Raw genomic sequence first — 13208 nt, forward strand, 5'->3', positions numbered from 1 at the left:
ATTTGTCATGACAGAACTGAAAATATTTTTACTGACCAGCTGCTCCAAGAAATAGAAGGTCTACAGGTGATCAAGGAGAAAACATTAAGGAAAAACAAACAAAAACAAAAACAGGCAGGAAAAACAATAGCATACATACATTACCTTTGCAAAAGGAAGTTGGTTGGCCCCAACTTACGCCAGTTGGCTGTAGGTAGGATGGGAAGAGTAGGGCATGATGTAAAGGACTGAAAATCAACCAACTGCAGGAGCCATTTGGGGACATGACTTCTTTCACAGAGTCCAATGATTCTGTAGACACAATATTTTCCACTGTTGCTGTGGACCATTTTAGAAATGTCATATATGTAATTCACTTTATGTCATACATATGAGGTTGGGAATTTTTGGTCAGTTCCTGTGTACTCTTTGTTTAACGGCCTCTAAAAATAAGAGCACAGAAAGTTAGTATGGTTATTATTTAATATTATTTATTATTATTTTTGTTATTGCTATTATTATTATTATTACTACTTGGAGTCACTTGTTGTATAATATTTACTTGAAATGTTAAATAGAAATAAAATTAATTCTTTTGCCAGTTTTGTGCAGTAAGAGTGAGAATCCTTGCTGTCATTAGGAGTCTACCTGAATATACTCTTTTCAGAGTCTAGTTGGACTTCATGCAGAGCATCCCCTTAAAAGATTTCGTTTCACATCATTATAACATTATTTTGGAACATAAACTATAACAAGATCTTTTTCCTTAACTAGGTACCTTCTTGGGAACTTTCTTTCGCTTAATTGCTTCTGTAACAAGCAATTTAACTGCTAATGAAACACTTTTATTTTGCTCTTTTGACCTTCAGGGAAATAATCTAAACAATAGAAAATATGGTTACTCATCAAAATAGTAACAGGAAAAATCTGTGTCTTTAGAGCACAGAAGTGGAAACAATGGCTGGAATCCATCTAGTGGAAACACTGGAGTGGTTGTGCCTTTTCTTTTCCTTTTCCTTTTTCCTTTTCCTTTTTCCTTTTCCTTTTTCCTTTTTTCTTTTCCTTTCATTTTTCCCTTTCCCTTTCCCTTTCGCTTTCCCTTTCCCTTTCCCTTTCCCTTTCCCTTTCCCTTTCCCTTTTCTTTTCTGTTTTCCAGCTATTTTACACATCTTTCAGCTGATTCGGTTAAGTACTGAATGAAATCCCTGTCTGTTTTCTGCTAACACTCTTTATCCTTTCTCCTTTCTAGGACTAAGTTTTATGACTCCAGTTAGTCAACTGTTTTTTACTCCAGCTGTATTAATGTACCCAGCTGAGCTTTTATCCCAGCAGAATGGCCAGTCTTATTGCACAGAAGAGATACTGTAGAATACGCAGCCCAACAGTGCAGACATAGTCTGTGAGACTATCCTAAAATAATCACCACAGCAGTGATTCCCAAGGAGCAGCTGGCTGTGCTGCTCATTACATTCTCTTCAGCTATTTTAACAATAATGTTTGACAGAAATTTTATCTGAAGTCACAGAAATGCAGGACAGCTTCACAAAAGACCTTTCAAGAGATCAAAATATGCTTGATTGTTCCTGAATAGGAGATGAACAGAAGCTCCTTCTTTCTCTTGTTTCAGCTATAATTAAGACTCTTGCTGTTGTCTCCAGTATCTCCTTCCAAATCACAAAGAGCCTAATTATATGACAGCCTATTTATTCTTGGTTCCTTTGGCCAAATTATAGATGTATGGTAAATTACAAGTAGTGTTCTTTTTCAATTTTCATAGCTGATACTGACCAAAGAAAGAGCTGGTATCCTTGACCAGCAGGTACATAAACCCATTTCCCTAATACTGAAGCTGGGGATTAATCTATCTGTGATTTATCGTTCCTAAGTAAGGAAGAGTAACAACACACATCCAAAGAGTAATTCATCCTTCTGTGGTATTCAAGATCCAGGGCTGTGGCAAAATTGCTAAATGAACAAGCTGCTCCCCTACTCTCTTCTAGGAAGAAGGAAGGAAGGAAGGAAGGAAGGAAGGAAGGAAGGAAGGAAGGAAGGAAGGAAGGAAGGAAGGAAGGAAGGAAGGAAGGAAGGAAGGAAGGAAGGAAGGAAGGAAGGAAGGAAGGAAGGAAAAGAAAAATCTTGGGATTTAACTCTATCCAATTTAGACATGGACTGGACTGCCACACTAACAAATTTATTTGTTGAGAGACATTCTCAAATTCAACCAGAAGGCAAATAGGAGTGTTTTCAGAGATATTTCTGCCTCAATGTCATAGCCAAATGTGACCAATGAACACAGAAATATTTAGCTCTGGGGAAATATATATATATTTTTTTATTTTTTTTTTTTTCCTTTATTTAATATTTTGAACATAACATTTATTATGGAAGCCTAAAACAGATTTTAAATTTTAATGTTTTTATAAGTAAAGAAAGAAACCAGAGCACAGACGACTACTACTGCCACTCAGAGGCTAATACTGCTTCATAGGCCACGCTTTCAGCAGGACATTCAACTTAGACTCATGCAAAATTCTTATTTGGCATTCATCATCATCTCTAGCCAGATAGACTATAACTATGAGATTATTTGTTTTGTTTCTGTATTTGAGCAGCTACTGGAGCAGGTTCAACCTTCTGTTAAAGCATACTCTAATAGAGAAACTTATTAGAGAGGATGAAAACAAAGTACGATGCTTCTGCAATGTTTCTTTCTTCTCTGATTGAGAAAATTTTCCCATAAATATTTCAGTGCACCACATTTAAGAGTAGACATCTCCAGTCTTGATTAATGATAAGGTCATTCTCTTGCATATAATCTATTGTGTTATATGAGAAACAGTACATGGTCCTTGTAATCAAAGATTGTTGTACAGTAGTGAATTCAGCACACACAGTCGTACTTTTACACCTATGACTTACAAAAATCAATAATCACACCAAAAAAGAAGGTACAAGTCCTAAAAGCAAGTAACACTGGTACGGTTTTCTAGTAAAGGTTCTTCATAACCTCTGACAGTGTGAAGGTAGGATCTCCTGAAGCACTCTGGGGCAGAACAAAGGTTATTGTGATATTGTGACACCTCAACTTTGGTCTGTAACAAATTTTTAAATGTTTGGGCCATTTATACCCTCTTATTGTGATTTTCCATAATGAGATATATTCTTTTTAACTTGAAAATAAACCTTACCATCATGTGCAAATTTCTTCGGATCCTCCTTACTAAATTTTAACCTTATGATATTCTGGGGACTCCATAGTGGTTGCCGCTGTCCATAGTGGTTGCCACTTGGATTCTATAACACAAAAACAGAGAACACCCTCAAATACGCATTACACAGGACTTGGGGCGAACTGAGGAGGAACTAAGGAGGAAAACTTAACATAGAGCAGCTAGCATACCTCAGCCTCACTTGCCCTCTCTAGTATGACAGGGATGGTTTCCAAATAGCCTTTTCTATCATCTTGTCCTTCAGGTGTCCTGAGCCTGAATTTCAAGGCAAAGCTTTGTGTTTTTTTGTTTGTTTGTTTGTTTGTTTTTGTTTTTGACTTTGGTCCATGACACAAAACTCTCTCTGGTAGATTTGGCCTCCTCTTCTAGAGCGTGTTGCTTCTAGGCTCCTTTCCAGGATCTCAAAGCGCCCAAAGGTGTGATGCTCTGCATGGAAAGGTCAGCCCCGACAGCTTTGTACTGTGGACACTGTTCAAGAATATACAGAGCTGGACAGCTGCCAGATCTCAGCATTTCTAATACAGGAGTAAAGCAGTAGCAAGACTTCATCTAAATCAGCGGGCAGTCTGGCTATTTATCTGTATATAATGCAGCTTGCATATTTTTTGTTAGTAGCTTTAAAGATAGCCAAAGTATCATTGATTGGTTGTACACATCCCCCAAAATAACACTAAAAATAGGCAGCTTACCTAACAGTGTCTCAAATCAATTACTGGCATCCTTTCAGGATGCATTTAATTATGCAATCCTAAAATCTCGAATTGAAAAAGACTCACAATGTCACAGCTAGTGAAGGGCAGATGTTTAGCATCACTGAGACTCATTAAGTCCTCAGCATTAAGCTCTTTCTTTAACAGAGGGTGTCCAAGCAGGGTTGCTTTTGAACTCTAGCTCTGAAAGACAACCTGGACCTTCTTTAATATGTATCTTTGGTCCTCCTTGTACAGGGAGAACAAGCAGAATTCCTTCAGAGAGCCCATCTGGCTCTTCTGCTACCTACCTTAATGTTTATAGCCTTGAAATCCTCTCTGATCAAATTTTACACATTATTTCTTGCAAAGCAACTATTTTAAGCATGCTCAGACCTTTATTTGCAAAATTACATGACCCTTTTTTGACTTTGCAGTGTTAAGATTATTTAAAATGTTTGATCTGTGTCCTACTAAACTTACATAAATTAATTAATTAATTGTGACCACATGAACAGAGGGAAACACCCTGTGTAATTCTTGGATAAGTCTGGAGCACATTTTCCACAAACAGTTGACGCAACTAGAGTAACTAATTCTGCCACCTTTACTCAAAATCAGCTAGGGGTTAGGAAAAAGTGAGGAGGGACAACAGGCTGCAGCCTTTAATGAACAAGTTTGTGGGTGAATTTCAGCTGTAAAGAGTTCAGAGATGATGTTTTATTTTTAGAACATCAAAGATTTCTGTGGAAGCTTGACTCAAAACTCATTTTCCTTCCCTTGGACATACACTTCTTAGCTTTTGAGAATTTTAGGTTAGCTCAGCACAAAAATAAATAAATAAATAATGAAAAATATATCAGCTTTCTTTACCTGGTTAGTCTTCAACCTCAATTGGACTTCCATCCTTTGTGATTTAATTTTATGTAATCCTACTGTACTATCAACAAAACTGACACTACCTCTTAGGAAAAACTAAGCTCTGCTTTTATTTGTGTGGAAATTGTACAAAACTCTTCACAATCACACAGAAGGTAAGAACATACTAATATAAAATCAAAGACATAGGCAAAAGGGAAGAAGAGCAGCAATGATGTTTTGGTAACTAGTAAATGTCAATAGTTCTGTTAGCATGAGGTCATTAAAAGCATTCTTTTAATGGATTCTTTCTTCCCCCTCCAGAAATGTTTTTTTTTTTTTGGAGAAAAGGTGAAAAACATTCAAGAATTTAAAAGACCAAGGGAAAGAATAAGCTGGGAATAGCATAGGGCAGAAAATAGCTGACAACTGGAAAATAAATAAATAAAAATCCAGATTTGCAGGTATTGGCTGATTGGCTATAGCATTGATTTTCCAAGGAAAGGGACTTATATATATATTTATTTATTCAGATGAACTCCACCTCTACTTATGCAAAATTATAATGCACAGTGAATTCAAATGGTTGATAATACCTTTCTTTAGTGCAAGCTAAGGCATTGTAGTTGCTGTGGGATTTAAGACAGATATCTCAGTGTATCCTTTGTTTCACTGACTTTGTTCAACTCTCTGATTTTGATAGGTTTCATACATGTATATCTTCCTATGCACCATCTGTAGCTTACCCACATAAATATTTTAGCTGAAAACAGAAGTACACTTCTACAGTAAGTATCTCAGTCACCCATTTACTGTGCTTCTGTCATCATTATGGGGAAATATATAGAATGCATGAATTGGGTTCTTTTTGGATAAATTTAAACAGGAAGAAAACCTTCAGGAGATCATATAGTATACTCCAGCTGGAAGCATGCATTTAGACTACAGGACCAGAATAGAAAAAATCCAGAATAAAAATACTTGGAATGGGAGTAGGCATCAGATTATTATTACCAGCTCTTTTTCTCTATAAATCTACTCTTATGAAAGGTAGTGTATGTATATCTTCCAGATACCTGATTCCAGATAATGGATATCATCCTCATGGTCCTTTTCTATGGATTTTGGTTTAGGATTGCCCTGAAAACTGTTGCTGGTAGTTATAAAACTTCATTGGCTAAGTAAAACTTTTTCCAAGGAAACTGGAAGCTGCTAGGTTAACTCTGTACAGTGATTTTAATATACTTTCCTCCTTATCAGGACTGGTATTACACAGGACCGTAAAAGGAGAACAGAGGCAATGTGAAAACAAGGTCAATGCCTCATATGACCCATACAAAATATGTAATGTTTATGAAGTGTTTCTCCTTTTTTTTTTTTTTTTTTTTTCTGCACAGTTGAAATGTCTCTCATGAAGCTGATAAAAATCTCTCTCTCTGCAAGAAAAGCTCTCATTTCACACAGACACCTCCTAAGTGACAAATACTGTGACTATGTGTCCAAGGCTATTCTATCTTTGATTGCCTCTCAGGTAGCCAAAATTAAGGTAGAGTAGCACCTAGGCAAACAGCATGCAAAACTCTGTAGCCAGTATCATCATTTTAGTTCCTTACAGGTTAATCACAACTGGACTGTGATGAACAAAATGAGTCCACAGAAAAGATGAGTCAATTGAAATGATTAAAAAGTACTGAAGCTCTGTGTTATTTGTCTTTTATATGTTATTGATGAGGTTAGGTTTAGATATCAATTTCACATTTATGAAAGTATGAGGGCATCTGTCAAAAAAATAGATTTTGGAGAAGAACTCTTCCCTCTCATCAACTTTTATTTCCCTTTGTTCTTTTCTTTCATTTTTAATAAAAGTAAAAAATCTTGCTTCTGTTATGTAGCCAAAATGACTGGTCATTCATCTTACTATATTCCTCTAATTTTCTTTTGAGAAGGATGTTTTTTGTGAAGTTCCTATTTCTGACTCAGACTTCACTTAACAGCAGCTGATGTGAACCATATTATGTAGCAATCTAATTTAGACTTGCAGGCTAGTCTTACCTTCTGTCCTGTATTCACTTCTGCTTCACAAACTTATAAAAATACCTCTGTCACTGTCTTTGCAATGTTTCCAAGAACATAACCCAACTTTTTCTAGCCTATTAATATGTTTTTAGAATCTGTCATTTCTTCCAGTGTTGCCTTTTAAAAATTTATGATGATTAGATTGTGCTTAACTCCTTGGTTTCAGCTTCAGGTTCTTTAGATTCAGTCATTGCAATGAAAACAACCATCCAGTGTATAAGCAGTGGTTAGCTATATTTGAATGTATGTAAATTAACCTTTTTGCAGTTTAAATCATGCTTTTGCAGTCTGTCTTTCACGTAACTTGGAACTCGCATTCCTATATACTGCTGTATGGGTGTAGGCCAATACCTACTGATGTGTATTTCCTCACTGTGGCCCTTAAGAACAAATCACAGTCACAGGTCCAAGATAGAAAGGGAAACAGTTTCTACCACACTGCAAGATAACAGCACAATTGGTAAGCATGGCTGGAGAACCACAGTGACAAGTGAACTCTTCTCCTTTATAGCAAACTAGTAATTCACTTGTAAACAGATGCTCTGTGGAAACATCCAAGGCCAATTCCACTTTTTTCAGTAACTCTTTATAAAGACCACTCAGCACTATGTTGAAGCAAATTATCTCAGAAGCAATGAAGGCTTGTAATCCTTTCTTTGAGAAAGGATTTCAAGATATATGCTCTCTTTGTACCATACAAATCCTGATTTCCTCATTATTAAGACCTTTATCTTACTGGTAGACAGCCCCAGGGTCAAAATCTCTACTCTACTGGTTTGAAACTCTACTGGAGATAAGGATTTTTCATAACCAGGGTGAATGACATCTCTCACCAAAAACTAAGTCTTGCACCTGGGTCAGAAATTACACCCTGGATCTGTGGAAATTCTTGTCAAAAACAAGACTTTCCCACTTTTTTTTTTTTTTTTTTTTTTTTTTTTATTGGTTGGGTACTGCTTGCATTCCACGGTGAGATAATGCAAGACTCCCAAGACTCCCAGAAAAATCTGTGTCGTATTGGTCATATTGGAACCGGTTGCCCAGGGATGTTGTGGAGTCACAGTCCCTGGGGGTGTTTAAGGAAAGGTTCGACGTGGTGCTCAGGGTTTAGTGGGTGATATTGATGGTAGGGGACGGTTGGACCAGGTGATCTTGGAGGACTTTTCCAACTTTAATGATTCTATGATTCTACATTCTTCCTGAGAAATATGAACTGGCATCTCGATAGTAATATCATACAGTGGGGAAACAATAATGTGTTATTTGAGGAGAGAATTAAAAAAATAAATAAATTAAAATAGAAGAAGAGAAGAGAAAATAATGAAAACTTTTTTTCTGATATTTTCTGATGAAAATCACAGAATCACAGAATTTCTAGGTTGGAAGAGCCCTCCAAGATCATCGAGTCCAACCTCTGACCTAACACTAACAGTCCCCACTAAACCATATCCCTAAGCTCTACATCTAAACGTCTTTTGAAGACTTCCAGGGATGGTGACTCCACCACCTCCCTGGGCAGCCTGTTCCAATGTCTAACAACCCTTTCGGTAAAGAAGTTCTTCCTAACATCCAGCCTAAAACTCCCCTGGCGCAACTTAAGCCCATTCCCCCTCATCCTGTCACCAGGCATGTGGGAGAATAGACCAACCCCCACCTCGCTACAGCCTCTTTTAAGGTATCTGTAAAGAGCAATGAGGTCACCCCTGAGCCTCCTTTTCTCCAGGCTGAACAAGCCCAGCTCCCTCAGTTGCTCCTTGTAGGACTTGTTCTCCAGGCCCCTCACCAGCTTCGTCGCCCTTCTCTGGACCCGCTCAAGCACCTCGATGTCCTTGTAGCGAGAAAATGTTATAATTCACCCAAAAGAAAATAAAGAGAATAATATATACTTTAATATATGCTTTGAATTGAAGCATTGAATATAGAATATTCTATATTCATATAGAATATATATAGAATATATATATATAATATATATAGAATATAGAATATTCTATATTCAATGCTTCAATTCAAAGCATATATTAAAGTATATATTATTCTCTTTATCTTCTTAGAATTTTCTTAGAGTTTCTTATATAGAATATTCAATGCTTCATATATAATATAATATATAATATATATAATATAATATATGAAACATTGAATATGCTTTCCTCTGGACTTTAGCAATTTTAAGGTGATTTAAACTTTAGTCTTCAGCAGCTTCAGGGTTTTAATTTCATTTTCTAATTATTAATTTAGAGAAAAGGAAATAGATCATGTTTGACTGAATATATCAAATTCATTCTAGCATTCAGGTTTGTCTCCTTTGTTCTTATTGTCCTCACATTAGTAATTATTAGTCAATTTTGTAAAGTCTTGCCAGTACTCTAAATGCATCATACGCACTAGGGAGAACAATTCCATGATTAGGGAAACTGAAGCATAAAATAAAAATAAAAACCTAAAATAAAATTTAGATTCATGTAGTACATCTGCAGAGACAAGGTCATGGAGACAGAATGATGCTTCATTGAAGGAGCTGATGGTGAAAACACTGCAACTTTCTGCTTTTTTCTGTGTGGTTTGCATATGCAGTTCTAAGTTATCTAAGAGATGTGCTTGTTACAGCCCAAACATTAAGCCACGAATTTATTATTTGATTTAAATATTTTTGACGTATTAGAATGTGACATCTATAATAAAATATATTCAGGCATCTGTAAGGCTATAATAAACAAACAAAAAACCCTTTGACTTCAAAATTCATTACTGTTCACTCCTCGACATAACTTCAATAAGACTGCACCTTCATGTATCATGAGTATATATGACAGTACATAAAAAGGCAAATATTCTTGGAAAGAAAGAAAAATAGGACAGCACAAATGATGTTAAAGCATTGTATAAAATGCTTGAGAAATAAGTTAAATGTAACACATGGGTATGAGTACAAGAAAATGTGAATTCCTCACACAAAAATTGTTTCATTTTGGAAGCTGCAAACATGTGAAAGAGGGAATAAAATGTACAAGGAATTAGACAAAAATAAGTGAATCAATAAGACAAAATCTTCAGGATCAGACCTAAAGCATGTCACTTTTTTAATGGGTTTGAATTTGTCTGTGTTAATTTATTGCATTTTATATCTATGTCATCTGTAGAGGAGTTTCCTCTCCAAGCTGTTTCTTCTCCACGTGGATGAACACCACCCAGTTCTGCTTAGCTGGAGCTGTGCTGTCTCTTTCTCAAATTTCTAATGTCAGCTCCAAAGCAGCTGCAATCAGAGCCTACTCATTGCCCCATGGCTGGAAGCAGAGGTAGAGTGACTACAAGACAGGGCAAAAGCTTCACATACTATACAATATTCTTGCTGGAGGAATCGCTAGTCTTTGAAAGGCAAGGCAATCCTTCCAATCTGTGATGGACGATGTGGTAAGAATACTACTGTATTTTCTGTAGAAAGCAAGATTATTTCTTGCAGTATTATATATAAAAAATAAATAAATCTCAGTTCTGTATCAAAAGCTATGTTTGGGCCCCTTTACTGTGCTTGGGGGAAAAAAAAAAAAAAAAAAAAAAAAGTTTCTACCTTCTACCATCACTACTTTTTTGAGGATCTCCAGATGAAATTTCTGATACTGATAACTGTTATTGTCTTACAAGATATTATAAAACTTCATAATAGAGTATTTTTAATGAGGAAGGTGGTTCTAATTCAGTATTTATTGCATCATAGAACAGATCTAATTTATTTCAAATCTAAATTAACAACAATCAATTTTCTTGCACATTTTTGTGTATTGATGATAGAATTTAGCTAGAGATGTGTAAATCACATTTTAAGAAACACTGTTCATACAGTACCAGAATATCACCATATGTAGGGGATGACAGACAAGATTCTCATCTTTTGTTATCATGTTAGGCCTTCATGTGCTTCATTCAAAGCCAATAAAGTCACTTGCTGGTATCAACAGGCTTGACTCAAGCTCTCTACAGAGAAGCTACATAAATAGGCACAGGATAGCCAACATGTTCCAGATATTCATTTTGAATGAGTCATTTCTCATGCAAAATGGAAGTCTGTTGGGTTTGCTTTGAAACAGCTGGGAGTCCTGTTTCCAACAAGGCACACAGAGCTTCTCTACATGCTAGTGCCTCCAAATATCAGGGCTGCTTGCAAGTCTTTACTGTGATGAATCTTGCAGAGAGTGAAGTGACAATCAGTCTGAAGCTATGAATGCTTCAGGAAATTACCACCCCTGCCCTCTGCATCTCCTGCACATTTACTGGCAAGTTCTTGCTATATACATCTGTGCAAGGAGCAATGTTTCTTTTTGTTTGTTTGTTTGTTTCTGGTCAGGGCTGAAAGATGATCACTTGGGGTTTAACACAGTTTCAGTCAGTCATATGAACTCAGTGAGAAGCAAATGTAAGGGATGCAATTCTTTTTCACCTTCCTCCTTCAACAACTTTGATGACAACCTCTCATTAAGCTTCTTGCTCTCCCTATTCAAATGTTGTGTTTTATCCTCTTTTGATTCAGACAGCAGCTAGCTCAATTAAAAAACGCTGTCTTATTTGTAATACACCTCCAATGAATTAGCAACAAACCAGACAGGAGAGTATTTATACAGTTCTTAGTAGTAAGGCCCACTAGTTTATCATAATTACTGAGATTAGCTTTTGAAAAATTAAAAGCATGTTTTTATAGGAAGAAGAATTATCACAGGAGTTATCACAGAAAAAGAAAGGAATGACAGAGAGAAGAAAAGACAGAGAAGGGGAAGAGATAACATTTACTGAGTTACAAACATTGCAGATATATAAAAGAAAAATGAATTAATCAAAGATTCTAGAAAAATACAAAAAAAAAAAGGGGGGTGGGGGAGGAGGAGGAAGACAATAATAACAGAACTTACAGCAGTTGTAATACTCAAGTATGAATCAATATTTTGTCTGAGAGCTTTCCAAGAAGATAGGGCTTTTAACCTTGCAGACCTCACCAGCAACAGCAGATTTCCAAAATGGCAAGTGCATCCTCTTAACATAGCTCCTCTGGCCACAGTAGATCCTTAAAACTTTAAAAGCCCAGTTGCTTCTACTAACACCTGGACTGAAAATGCATTGACTTGAAAGTAGTTCTATTAAATATGATATCGCATGACACATCTGGGTGACTTGTTTGCCAGGTACACAGCCATAGACTTATGCCCTGTTGTTTCTGCACCGCAAAACCCAAGGTTCATTTACAGCTCTCACAGGTGATGCATGCTTATCAAAGGGAGTGGAGGGTGAGGGGGGGGGGAGGGAACAATTGTACAAATTAAATTGTTAAGCCAAATGAGGGTGCACATAGATACACACTACCAAAATATTTGTTGGAGCCATGTGTTTGTCTATTTCTATCTTATTCCTCTGGAATTAAAATAACCATCTGCTATATGGAAAAATAAAAATGCATACAGCTGGAGCTCTATTCAGAAAACAGAAAATAAAATAACTATTAAGTTTTTTTTACTTTATATGGTAGATACTAAAAACAAAACATCAACAAAAAAATCAACATAGTTCATCCCAAAGATTAATGCAGTTTAGTACCCCACATATGCTCGTCCCTTCCCATAAACTATTTTATTAATCATATTTTAGAAGCCACAGTTACCTTTCTCACACCTACCTATAACAGGAAACTGTAGTATTTTTTATTTTTTTCTGCTCTTCATCTTCCTGTCCATAGCTCAGGATCTCCCTTCAGTATATGAAAAAGGGTTATGGACTGAATCATATAACACTTGCATTTGGTAAACTCAGATAATATGAAGAATTAGGGGTGTATGCGTGCATGCAAGTGAGTGCATGAGTGATGCTTGGATTATCTCATTTTTTCTGGCTGCAAAATCATAGCTATGATATATATGCAACTGACAGCCTGGGGAATGTTCTGAATGTCTGACCAAAAGCCTGGGGCAAAGATCTTCACCTCACACCCAGAGATGGATAAATAGTCCATCTGCACGTAGGCTCGTGGACATCTACTGGCATGTTTATGGAGATAAGTAAATCATTTTTAGTGTAAGACTGACTGCTGGGCACTTTCCACCCACTGAGCAAAACGTCCAGAGTCAGATGTCCCAGAGTTTTTAACCTCATACTACTTGTGCTATTTTGCAGTCCTCCCTCCTTTTATTAAATGCACAATGTTGAGTTGCCACATTGAGACTGTCTAGACAGAGGGTAAAAAAAAATTAAAAAAAAATAATTTAAAAAGTATAAAATCTTAAAGGTTTTAAAATCAGGAGGAGAAGATACAGCTTTTCCTCCCCTTAAGATGTTCAGCTTTCATAGCTATTCAGTCAATCTCATAAATCTGAAGTGCTTGAACATGATATCC

The 13208-nt window shown here is 36.3% G+C and overlaps 1 long non-coding RNA gene across 1 annotated transcript; it reads right to left on the reverse strand.

Moving 5' to 3' along the window:
* Positions 1-285: 285 nt before the first annotated feature.
* LOC119715768 (uncharacterized) lies at positions 286-12624 on the reverse strand. Its single transcript, XR_005263177.2, has 3 exons — positions 12495-12624; positions 3168-3273; positions 286-422 (listed from the first exon to the last, which is right to left on the reverse strand). It is a non-coding gene; the product is annotated as an uncharacterized lncRNA (long non-coding RNA).
* Between the last annotated feature and the right edge of the window lie 584 nt (positions 12625-13208).

Source organism: Anas platyrhynchos, chromosome 1 (genome assembly GCF_047663525.1).
Source record: "Anas platyrhynchos isolate ZD024472 breed Pekin duck chromosome 1, IASCAAS_PekinDuck_T2T, whole genome shotgun sequence".
Taxonomy (NCBI): Eukaryota; Metazoa; Chordata; class Aves; order Anseriformes; family Anatidae; genus Anas; species Anas platyrhynchos.